The following is a 13,352-nucleotide window of genomic DNA, read 5'->3' as shown; positions in this document are numbered from 1 at the left end:
TCATAATCCAGATGTCGTATGCTTCAACATCATGGGGAAGAAGGTAACATTCATACAAGATGATTTTAATTTGATTACTGGGTTGTAGCCGACAGAGGAAAGATTGGAAAAGGATACCAGCTGTGAGAGGCTATGAAATCTCATCCTCGGACTCAAGGATGATAGAAAACCAATTCTCTATAAGGATGTAGAGGCTGCATTTAAAAATTTCAAATTTTCGAACGATGAAGATGTTGTGAAGGTTGCATTGGCATTATTCATAGAAATGGTGACGATGGAGAAAGACAAGAAAACCCAATTCGATTTGAAGACATTTGGGATCGTCGATGACACTGAAGTCTTCAGACGTTATGACTGGTCCTCGATCATATATAAATGAATATTGATGAAGAACATTTTGCGTGGAAAAAATGAGGTACACGAATTAAGAAGACAATCAAATCCCAAACACGTCACGTGTTACTGCGTAAAGGGATTTGCACATGCATTTCAGGTACGTATTGTTTCAATTTATTTAAATATCAATTGATTTATATGTCGTATACTAATATTGTTGTTTATTTAATCATGTAGGTATGGACTTATGAATTTTTGTCCTTATCTAGTAAGTTCATAGCTACCAAAGTTAGCAAGAATGCAATCTCATGTATCTTGAAGTGGACATGTTCGATAGCGCCATCCTTGAAGTTGCTGGAAAGGGATGTCTTCCAACCCAAAAAAGTAAGAATGTGTTTCTGTATACTACTATATCATTTAACTTATACTACTAGATCATGTAATTATATCTATAAGATCGTTTAACTCATACTACACGATTGTTTATCTTATTATAAACGATCGTTTAACCTAAACTAAACGATAGTATAACTTTAAGTATACGATCATCTATCTTACACTGTGTGATTGTGTACCTGAGTAATATGTCATGCTAATTTTAACTGCTTTTATATAAAAACTATTGTTATATCAAAACTTATATTGACGACGGATGAAATGCAAATTAAATAGGGTCGACTACCAAGGCTTGATGTGACCCAAGTGCTTGAAGAAATAAGAATGGAGGATCGGGATATATCCGAAGGTGGTGATATTGAGGTTGATCAACATTCCTCTGACTAACTCCTCCAAATGATGAATTTGAGGAGTTTGGTCACGATGAGGCAATTGTAGGACATGGTGATCATGATGAGCACCAGATAATCAACTCCCCCCAAATTCGTCTATCTCATATAGAGCAGCCTGACGCACGCAATAAGAGGCAAGTTTAACATGCAGAGAAGCACACCAAATCCTCATGAAAACATAAGAAAAACAAATCATATAGAGTCATACGTGAGGAATTATAAGAAATTCACAACACATTGGCGAACTTAACTAGCATGGTTCGTCGATTGGGTGAGGAGCTAACTAATTTTTGCAATCTCTGTGTCCAGAATTTAGGGAAGGTAATAATTGTCTGTTGTGCTATTTGATTCAAGATCATTTATATTTATCTAAAAGATGTGTACTAAACTACAAACAATCGTTTTGATTTATCTACACGACCATTTAGCTTTATCTATACAATCGTTTAGATTCAGATAGACGATCATGTATCTTTATTTGAACGATCTTGTATCTTTATCTGAATGATCATATTTCATTTATTTCTACATGATAACCCCAATGATCGCGACCATGGTGACTGAGATGATGAAGGAGATAGTGATGAAGGGATTGACACTATGATCATGGTGATGTGGGTCACCAAACAGTTGATGGTGATTAAATTGTTGATGACCAAACAACTGATGGTGGAGATATTGGATAACCCCTCCCCCCCTTCACGATCAATCCATTCCTATTAAACCGTCGATGCAACCAATGCACATGAACGTAGTTGTTGAGGGCCAAACAATTGATGAAGAACGTACGGTCGATAAACCATCAATTGGGATAAACCATTGATGAACCATCCATAGTTGTTGAAAGTATGACAACCAAAGAACGTAAAGTTGATGAACCCTCAGTTGCACAGATCCTTAACGAACCATCAATTGGACCGATAGTTCATCAATGTCAACTTCCTGAACAACCATTCAGTGTGTGGACCCACTTCGACCTGACTTCTCCCATTGAGTTACGAGCTGATGTTGAACGGTTGGAAACAAAGAAGAGGTCACTCAAAACAAGGTACAACTGATTATCAAATATTGACACACTTAAAACACCATAGTCACTAACTTAGAATCTAATTACAGGAAGAACTGAATGCCCTGACTGTCGAAAAAAAAAAGAAGCCAGAAAAGTTTACACCTGAAGAGGTGAAAAAGGTAAAAAAGGAGGTTGACTCTCAAGAACCACGATCAACTCTAGATGTCCCTAGAGAAACTTGGAGATTCAAGTAGGGCAGCTGATAGTTGAACTCCACAATAGAACACCTGGAACACTGCCAAACAATTCCGAAGCCCCTGGATCTCAAGGGAAGGAGCAATTTCCGTGATGGTATTGTGCAGGCAAGTTTGATCGCCTGCGGAGGTGTGGATTGCGTTCATCATGAGAAAATTGTCTTCCGGTCCATATCTCTAAATTCTATGTTTACCTGCTTTCTTAATTACCGTATTTATTGCTTCATGAATTTTGTTATTTATTGATTCCTTAAACTTGCTTTTAATGCTTTATGAAATTATTTCTCATTTAATTCACTTGCGTTAATTTCCATGCTCTCTTTAATTTCCTTACTTTTCTGTATTAAATGCATTATTCCTAAATTTTGGTGAATGATTAGTTAACAGAAATTGATTACCGCAAGTCCTAGTGACTTGCGTTGATGGAAAAAAAAAAGATTTTTTTAATAATAATAAAACACAGCCCGTATGCATTGCGATGATGGGTGCATCTTATGATAACAAGATACACTTTGCGTTCATCCGACCCAAATGCATTGCGCTGAGGGGTGTGTTGCGCTCATATGTATTTTTCGCCCGTCCTTTGCAAAAATGCACTATGTTGAGGTAGTGTTGCGTCAGTAGAAATACAGTGCGCCCGTCCTCCAGAAATGCGTTGAGTTAAGGGGTGTGTTGCGATGATACATGCGTTGTTGCCCATCCTCTGCAAAGATGCATTTGCATTGAGGGATTCATTGTGTTAATTCTTAACCTTGCGCCCATCCGAATAAAACACCAAAGACAAATTCTTTTTTCAAATTGAGTAGTCCAATCGCTTCAGCTTCCAAAGACATGATGAATCCACAGTTGAAAGGACATACGTCTCTGCAAATTCATAAATGAGAGGAGCGTGGTGGCAGGCTTTTTGAGTACCACGAGGCCTGCCACCACGGAATTTGTGTTGGGCCCATCAAGGCCCAACCTATAAATTTTCACTTCCTCCGTCTGAGAGCCTATTTGAATCTTTTGCAAACAGAAACCGTAGCATCGCCTCTGCATACTAGACTTTCTTCTTCCTAAACCCTAAAGAGTTTCCCGACTTTTTCACTAAGTTCATCCATGGCCGACCAGTCTTCCCAACCATCTTCTTTACCCTCATCACCCTCGTTAGCCCAAATCACCGCATGAGAGGTGGCAATCCTTGCGACAAGCCACCGTCTCGCCGCCCAGTCACAATCCATCCCCCGAGTCACTGGAAAACCTCAGCGAAAGCCCTTAGCAGTCAGACCACTCCAGTTTAAAAGGGGGCAGAGCTCGGAGAGTGCCCCACTCTCAACATTGTCCTCTGAAAGTGAAAAGAAGAAAAGGGACGATAGAGAGGTGTTTGGGAGTATACTCAGTAACATGGAGAAAGAAAGAGGACTGCCCGAAGCTGGGGTTCTGAACCAGCCATTGCCTTCGGAGGAGGAGATGGAGGAAGCATCAAGAAGAAGTGCTCTGGCAATCTTGGATCCTAAGAAACTACTCACGTAGAATCCTATGAGGGACCTTCCAGGGTTTCTTTTGAGGAAGTAGTGGCGGAGAAGCAGCTTGAAGGGGCTGAGGAGAAGAAGAAGAAGAAGAAGATCAAAGAGAAGAGGGCGGAAGAAGATGAGGAAGCCCATCCAATCAAGAAGAAATAAAGGAGGACGAGTGAGAAAAGGGAATGCAGGTGGGAGGAGAGACACCTAAAGAAGAAGAAAGAGAAGAGAAGAAGGGTTGAGAGCCCAAAACTGGACGGAGAATCCACCTCCGTAAGGGGGGATAAGGGGGTGTCAGTGCAACTGAGGGAATCAGCGCAATCTGAAGAGGAAACAATGCAATTGGTTGCGACTGTTGATGGAGAAGATGCAGATATCACCCCTTTGATGCGATGTCGTAAGGAGAATGCACCGCAAGGGTCAATCGACCCGCCAATTTTGCAAGACGCGTTAGAAGAAAAGAGGAGGAAGAAAAGCAAGAGAAAATGTTGTGGGCACAACTAAGCATCGCAGAAGGTAGTCGAAGAAGAAAATTACAAGATGAGGAGATGCGCTCGCAACAACGCAATTTCGGCAGAAGAAGAAAGAATAAGGCTCGAGGAAGAACAACGCATTTTGCTGACCTTAGAGTAGTTTGAAAAATAATTCGAAAGAGAAATAAGAGAAGAGAAAGAGGAAGAAATGAAGAAGAAGAAGAAAGAGAAGGAGAAGAGGCGTCGAACAAATGTTCAGCGCATAAAAGAGAAGAAGGGCAAGGAAATTTCCGAGTGGGAGAAGGAAGAACAACACAAGGAAAGGGAAAGGAAACAAAAGCAAAAATCCCGGCTTGCGTTGAAGAAAGAGAAGGGAAAAGCAGTAGTGGAAAGTAGTGAGTCCACGTTGGCCAAGGAACGTCCATCAAGGAAGAAAGAAAATGACGATATGATGATGGAGATGGGATTCTTCCCTGTGCCAACGCCACTACCGGATCTGATCACAAGTGTTGTCCTAGAACATGGATGGGAAACATTTTGTCAGTGCCCATCCATCGCCATCCCTTCGGTAGTGCGAGACTTCTACAATGGATGACTCTATGGCACCAAAGATACGATGACCATGAAAGGGGAAGTGGTGTCGTTCAGCACAAAGGACATCAATAAATTGTATCAGATGAAGGACATCCTAGATGCACCGGGTAATAAAATCATTGATGATTCCATAGAAGAGTAGATGGAAGATGCGCTAAAGACATTAACGCAATCGGGCACTTGGTGTCGGTCTCCTTAAAAGGCATCAGAACCCTAGCATCCAAGACACTGCTTCCAGAGGCGCGGCTTTGGGTATATTTGGTTAAACGGCGACTCATCTTAACTTCCCATTACAAAACAGTCTCAAGGGATAGAGTCATGGCCGCATATTGCATCGCACGCGACATTCCAATCAATGTGGGCCAGTTGATCGCAAGACAACTTCGAGCTTTGGTGGGGCATATAAGAGGTCAATATTTCTTCCCTTGGACTGTTTCAAGCTTATGCCTATCATTGGGTGTAGGTATTGAGGAAGAACCAATGCCAGAAGTTCATGGCCTCATAAACATCAAGATTTTGAGGATGCTCTTCAAAGATTCCCCACACTGCCCCGAGCTCCCATTGAAGAGGCCCATCATCGATTTAAATGCGCCGCAACAACCAAAGCCAAAGAAACAGCGCAAGGACGACAAAGGAAAGGAAAAAGTCCAAGAATTATCACTGCAAGATCAAGAACCTTTGAACCCTTTACCTTTGATAATTTGCCCTCCAAGCCCTCCTGCAGAACCTTTTTCCCCACTCCCCGAACATTTTACCAACCTTCTCCTTACTTCTGATTCCCCCACCGCATATCCAGTAGCTCCATCCTCCTCTTCATCATCATCACCGCAATTTTCCCCTCCATCGCCGCATGTTGATGACCCACGTGATTTGGGTGAAGGCACTTCTGCCCAACCCCAAAATGTTGATGGCGAAACATCGCAGGCACAACCTACCATTGTCTCCTTAGCTGTTGAACTTGCCGATATGCGATCTCTTCTTTCTCACCAATATGAATTTTTTTGCCAGAGAATAAATGAGGTAAACGAGCGAGTAGAAGATTTACAACGCAGTGCTGCTATGACAAGGCAGGTGATGATCAATATTTAACGCAATATTTACACGATCCACCTGAACCAAAGGCAATTAACAGAGCGCAACCATGAGTACTTCAACTTCTTGACAACATATCTTCATGGTTCCATAGTGTCTCCGCATTTGGAGCAGAATCTGAATTTCAAAGAAGCTTCTCGAGTCTCTCATCAGAACCCTCCTCCCGAACCTCCTCCTCAATAACTTTACACTTTTTTATTGCGGTCATTCTTTTATTTTTACTTCATTCTTTATTTTTCTATGTATAGAAGCTAATTACTTGATTCTTTATACATGCCAAATTTTGTATTGTGTTATTTGTAATTCCTTGTATACTTGATTAATTTTTAATACAACTGAGTAACAATTCCTTTCATATGCGATATCCTCTTCTTTATCATCCTTTGTCAATTATTGTGATGTTCTTTATCTTTTCCTTTGCATTATTTATTGCACTGCCATGATGACTTATATGCACACACTTAGTAACATTTCCCACACTCTATATTTTATGACTAACACTTAGATAATTCATAATAATAGCACTGCTTTACCTTTTATTCTTCAAAATTCTGCTCAAACCTTCTTTTCAAAATTTTAACTAAGTGTTTGTCTATTCTGTCCAAAACAATGCAATGAGGACCTTGTGCATCTCTAAATTTCAGGGTGGGGAAGGTTTGAGCAGATGCGAGCAAATGATGCGGTTATTAAGAAAAATGCATTCATTTTAAAAAAAATAATAATAATAATATAAACTCCAATGTCAGCGTAAGGGAAAACTAAAAAACAATCCCAACTTGATAAGAGTTAAGTTGTGAAAGGAACCTGCTCGTAGTTGGATGTTCGTATGATACCCGTGGGAGCAAGCCAAAACAAAGGTGGGTTTCCAAGAACAACGCAATATGAAAAATAAAAGAAAAAAATGAAAGGAAAAAAAAAGAATATGAGAGACAACTCCTCTGACCAGCAAAAGTTAAACTTAGCTGAACATCAAGAGTTGAAGATGAAATTGGCACACAACTGTAGTTGGATGTTCGCATGACACCCATGGGAACAAGCCAAAACGAAGGGTGTAACCATGATCAACAGTCTCTAATAAAACAACGCAAATCAGACCACCGCATCCGGATGCATCAAGTTGTTTTGCAAGAAGAGGTAAGCATTCTTTTTTAAACTAGAAGGGAATTTTTTAGCAGAGATTTGTTGTATAGAAGAATAAAGTAGGACCTTGTTATAAATTATGAAGGATAGAAGGAAATTGCGTTGTTAAGTAATGTTGCTAGGGTGGAGCATTCGGAGTAGTCAATCGACACAAAATAAGGGTAGAAATTGAGCAGTATTGCCTTAGTAGAAGATATGCTTGAGGACAAGCATATATCTAAATTTGGGGTGTGATAACTTGTAGAAATACAAGTTATTTATACTGTTCTATTTATATATTGCGGCTAAAAGAAAGAAAAGTTGCGTTGATAGTATAGAAATTGGCTAAGAAATGCGAGAATTATAAATTGTCGTCAATACACCCACTAACACTATTGCGATGTAGAATAGAATGTTTCTGCTTCTGTTTTGCAGGAAATCAGTCACCGCATACATTCATGGCTAAAAGATAAAATGAACAACGCATCTACGTCGCATTGCACCCATCATTCAGGAATGAAGAGATGATCAACGTAATGATGGTGCATGCGAAAATCGATCAAGAACTTAGCGATCAACGCAAATTCAACCGCATGTGGTAATAAAAAAACAACACCGCATGCGGGTGAACGATCAAGGATGTAAAGAGCAACGCATTTGCGGAGAAGTCTGACAAGTGTACAGCTGATCGTTGTGCATTTCTCACGGAATGATTGTGTAATAGAAGGAATATTTACTCCGCCATCTCAGGAACTGCCTTAACAATAAAATGGGGACCACAAGTTAGAGAGTCGAGGTTCGTTTATAAATAGCTTATGAAAAATCACTGAAAGATATACTTGAATACATAGAAACGTGTATATACTAATATGAGAGAGAGAGACTGGTCTGAGCGACTTTCAGAGTAGATCCGGGAAGAACCAAGAGACAAGGCTGAGAGGTGAGTCTCCGGGCAAAGAATCCTTTCAATCCCCACTGTTGAAGCTCTGTACGAAGGTCACTTCTACTAGAAGAGCAAGCCTGAGAGGGAAGCTCTCCTCTCCATCACTACCACACATCGGCAAGCAAAACCTCCGTCCAGGATCTGTGTCAAGACGTCGACACTTTTCTGTATTTGTTTCTATCTCTTTTTCATCATATGTAATCATCTTCTTAATCTTTCATTCACACCATGTATCGTACACTTAATCTTAGTATTAAATGTTATGATAATTTCCATTATCATCTCTCTGTCTACTTCCATTCATCCATAATTCACTTTCTCCACGATGTTTTCCTAATTCCTTGGGTAATTAGCAAGAATTAAGCAAGTAAATTAATTTGTGTTAAGGAAATAATTATGTTTAGTCAAAGCATGCTCAATGGCATCTTCACCTGTGAGAACAGAAGTGAAGATGCTATTTCACCTATCGAGAGAGGGTTGGAAGAATGTGTTAACTAAAGTGAGAAGTACTTCTAGAGATGGAAGCAACCTTGCTTTCATCACGTTCATTCCTGTTTCACCATAGAGATATGGGAATGCAGCCGATCACTGAGAGGTGTACGCCAAAGGAAAGCGGAACCTTAGTTATATCTTTAACCCTATTAACAAATTGGCGATGTTTTTACTAATTATTCCTTCTATTTTTGATTCATCCATAAAGACTTGCCATTGCATACCACGATCCTTTGTATAACTTCACAGTTAGTTTTAAACTCAGTATCGTATATCATGTCACTTGTATCTTGTATCATATTAGTTTAGGATTTTATTTTCAACGCAATTTTACTTTATCAACGTAATTTATTTTATCGCACTTTAGATTCCTGTACAAACCCAATTCTTTATTAATTGTAAAAAATCGGTCGCATGTATCACAAAAGTAATGCATTAATGAAAACAATCCCTGTGTTCGACCTAGGATTCTTCTGAGAAACTTGCATTGGAATTATACTTGGTTTTAGCGCAAGGAAATTTGTGACACGCATTACTCTATCGCATACTACAAACATAGCATTAACAACACATATTTAGAAGTAGTGTGCATAAGCAATAACACAACATAACATTCCATTTTTATGTCACCAAGTTTATGGCAACATGGACTTGTTCATTCATCCACATTCCACTGTTATCACATGCTTAAAGACCATTTTCAGCGTATCACTTATGGACCTATGGCTCGAAGCTCTAACGGTACGTAAATAGCTAACTAAACTCTTTTACCACGAGATCCACCATCTGTTAACTGACAGGCATTCCACTAAAGTCCAACAGCTGAATTCTTCTTACCACAGATATATTTATGTGTCCATCAGATATAACCAATCATGAGTACGATAACCCTTCACAGATGCTCGTAAGTACAATTGAGCCAATTTACCGTTTTGCCCCTGTAGTTACATCTCACTGCTTAAGTACTACTGATCCCTCTAATGAACAATACAACATAGACCAAGTATGTGTGAACACTTCTCAGGCCATGAGAAGGTATGTGGCGCTACATCGTTCAAGCCCTGGAATTAACCCTTAAGGGAGCCACCTATCTACTTGCCCCTACTTCGGGGAAGAAGTGAATTCCATCTTGTGTAGCTGAGTTCCTAGTTCCCAAATCAGACGAATCCCAAAGTGGTAAGTTGGAATCGGTGGCCTGACCACTCGCACCCAAGAAAATCAAAGGACCGCCCTCAATGGCAGAAGTTTCCAACTCACTCCGGAATGAGATCATGTTACCTATGGTCATTTTAGTGAAGTGAAGTCTCTGTCACGAACGGTGTTATATAATGAGACGTTAACACTTCGTGGTCAGGTCTTATACTAACTCTTTGTATAGGACGCCCCCGCTCGCATGTCCCCTACACGAATGATCCTGATCAGACCATCTGTGATAAGTCACAACATTTGTAACTATTTCACAAAGCGGGCTGCATCCGTAGTGTTACCAGGATAAGGTTTCCCTCCTATATCCATATACTATAGATCATTTTGGTTATCACTTAAGACATGATCCATTTGTATGTCACCACATACATGCTTAAGTTACATAAAGATAACCAGGGATTTTAGTTTATTAGTTTGTGGTAAAGAAAATAAAACACTCAGATGAGCAAAATCAAGAAGTGAAGTAAATATCATATATTATACATCACAAGCATTCATACAAACTATTTACAAACTATAGGACACGAGACTTTAGGGCATCAACCTCAACAAATTGACCACATTATACTTAAATGAAAAAAAAAAAATCATCTTATCCCATTTTTTACTAAATTAAGTTATTTTAGTCTTCTTCTCCCACATTTTCTCTCATTTTTCTCTAACTTCTCTCTAACTTCTTTTCCCTCAAGTTTCCTTGCAATGGGCTAGGAGCCACTTTTGAACATTGTCTCAACTTTCAATATATTTGTGGTAAGTTAACTTTATGATTTTTTTTTTATTATTGTTATAGATTTCTTGGTCCTTTACTTTTATGTTTACATTGATGTTGGGTTGAGTTAGGTTAATTTTTTTCTTCTCTTGGTGCAACTTCCAATCCTGAAACATATAACCCCAACATAATTTTATACTTGTTTTAAGTGATTTAAGGTGGTTTTGCACATATTTTAGTCATTTTTTTTATTTACTTTTTTTATCTCACAACATTTTGCAAAACATTTCGCATCTTCCCGACTTCAAATGTCCAATCCTAAATCATTTATATACTTGTTTTGGGTGATTTTACACATGTTTTAGGTATTTTTTTAGCTTATGTTTTTTATCTTGCAACATCTCACAAACGTCTCACAACTCCCAAACTTCAATTTTCCAATTTCAAACCAATTATATACTTGTTTTAGGTGATTTAGGGTGGTTTTACACATATTTTAGGTACTTTTTTTAGCTACTATTTTTTAACTCGGAACATCTTGCAAACATCTCTCAACTCCCAAACTGCAATTGCCCAATCCCTAATCAATTAAATACTTGTTTTAGGTGTTTTATGGTGGTTTTACCTATGCTTTAGAGAATTTTTTAGCTACTGTTTTTTATTTTGCAACATCTTTACAAACATCTCGTAAACATCTGGCAACTCCCAAATTTCAAATACTCAATCCCAGATCAATTATATACTTGTTTTAGGTGATTTAAGGTGATTTTGCACATGTTTTAGAGAGTTTTTTAGCTATTATTTTTTATCTCGCAACCATCTCAAAACTTCCAAACTTAAAATATCTAACCCAAATTGATTTTTTACTTGTTTGAGCTAATTTAGAGGTGATTTATGGTGGTTTTACACATGTTTTAGCATGTTTTTAGGTATTATTTTTTTTAATCTCACAAACATCTCACAACTTCCAAACTTGAAATTTCTAACCGCAAATCAATTTTATATTGGTCATAGGTGATTTAAAGGCGATTTAGGATGATTTTACACATGTTTCAGCATGTTTCTTAGGTCTTGTTTTTTTTAATCATTATTATTATCTTGCAATTATTTCGGAACCCAAATTTATTTTTTTTCTTTTAAATTTTGCTAGAAATAAGAACTTCTCGATAATTAAGGACAATCTATATTATGGTGGAGTATGGGATGAGAGGAAAAAAATATGACCAATAGCTCGATGTATTGAGACTTTTAATTTATGTATATATTATTTGAAGAATTCAATAATAATTTGGAAGATACTTGCGAGATGTTGTGAGATAATTCCGAGATTGTTGCGAGATAAAAAAAAAACTTGCTAAAATATGTTCCTAGCTACCTTTTATGACTTAAAAACTAGTATAAAAATGATTTGGTGTTGGATCTTTTAAGTTTAGAAGTTGGAAAATAATTGTGAGATGGATGCGAGATAAAAAAGACAGTAGCTAAAAAGCTTGCTAAAACATGTTTCTTCTCACCCTAAATCACTTAAAACAAGTATGTTTTTTTTTTTAGAGTTAGTCGTTTCAAGTTTGAGAGTTGAAAGATAGTTGTGAGATAATTGTGAGATGTTGCAAAATGTTATGAGATAATTACGAGATGGTTGCAAGATACTTGCTAAAATATATGCAAAACCACCCTACATCACTTATAAATCACCTAAAACAAATATAAATTTTATTTGGGGTCACATTTGAAGTTAGGAAATTGCGAGATAGTTGCGAGATCTTTGCAAGATAATAAACAGTATCTAAAAAGCATTCTAAAACATGTACTTACCTACTCTAAATCACCTAAAATATGCATAAAGTGATTTGAAATTAGAAATTTCAAGTTTGGATGTTGGAAGCTATTTGTGAGATGTTGTGAAATGCGAAATAGTTGCGAGCTAAAAAAACATCACCTAAAAAACATCTATGTACTTATCTACCCTAAATCACCTAAAATACATATAAAAAATGATTTGAAATTAGACATATCAAGTTTGGATGTTGGAAGATACCTGCGAGATGTTGTCATAAAAAAAAAAAAAAAAAACCAAGGTTGAGCATTTTTCTAAGATTCAGGGAATGATAAAATAAAAAAAATAAAGAAAGTCAAACCCCATTTCCCCCCAACCACAGTTGAGCACTCTCACGATTTTATGATTGACCTGTTTGTTGATAATAAATCCAATTTGTTAAGGGAATTGAATCCCGACTGAAGCATGTGATCGCGTTCTTTGATTTCTCGAAAGAATTAAAAATAAAAAGCGTGAAGAAAGTTAAGCACCATACCTTTGTCGATCCACAATTGCAGCAAAATCGCCTCTTGAAATTGGTTGTCTCCTTGAATTCTTCAAATTCCACAAGATTTTCCTTGCTATGACTCTCGTAAGGATCCAATTTATGAGAATCGCTTCTTAAAAGAATAAAGAGAATGGGAAGAAGAATTTTCTTAAAACTTTTCTAAGAAAATTGGGAGAAATATTAGAGGAAGAGGTTTAGAGTAATCATAGAGATTAATCTTGTAGAGAGTGTATTCTATAAGGGCTCCCAAGGGTCTAATTTACAGAACTCTATGGTTACTCCCAATCCTATTAAAATAACCATCATGCAAGAGTTTTTGAATTAAATATTTAATATTATCAAATATTAATAAATATCTGCCCAAATTATATCTCATATTAAATAGTTTGAAATATTTAAATCATATTCAAATATTTATCTCTTGCAGGATCTTTAATTTAAATTTCATCCAAATCAAATAATTAATTTTTTGAATCTAATTTAAATATATTATTTAATTCTCCATCTAATTATT

Source organism: Benincasa hispida, chromosome 2 (assembly GCF_027475165.1).
Source record: "Benincasa hispida cultivar pf3 chromosome 2, pf3_genome.v1.1, whole genome shotgun sequence".
In the NCBI taxonomy this organism is placed as follows: domain Eukaryota; kingdom Viridiplantae; phylum Streptophyta; class Magnoliopsida; order Cucurbitales; family Cucurbitaceae; genus Benincasa; species Benincasa hispida.
This window is presented reverse-complemented; position numbering follows the sequence as displayed.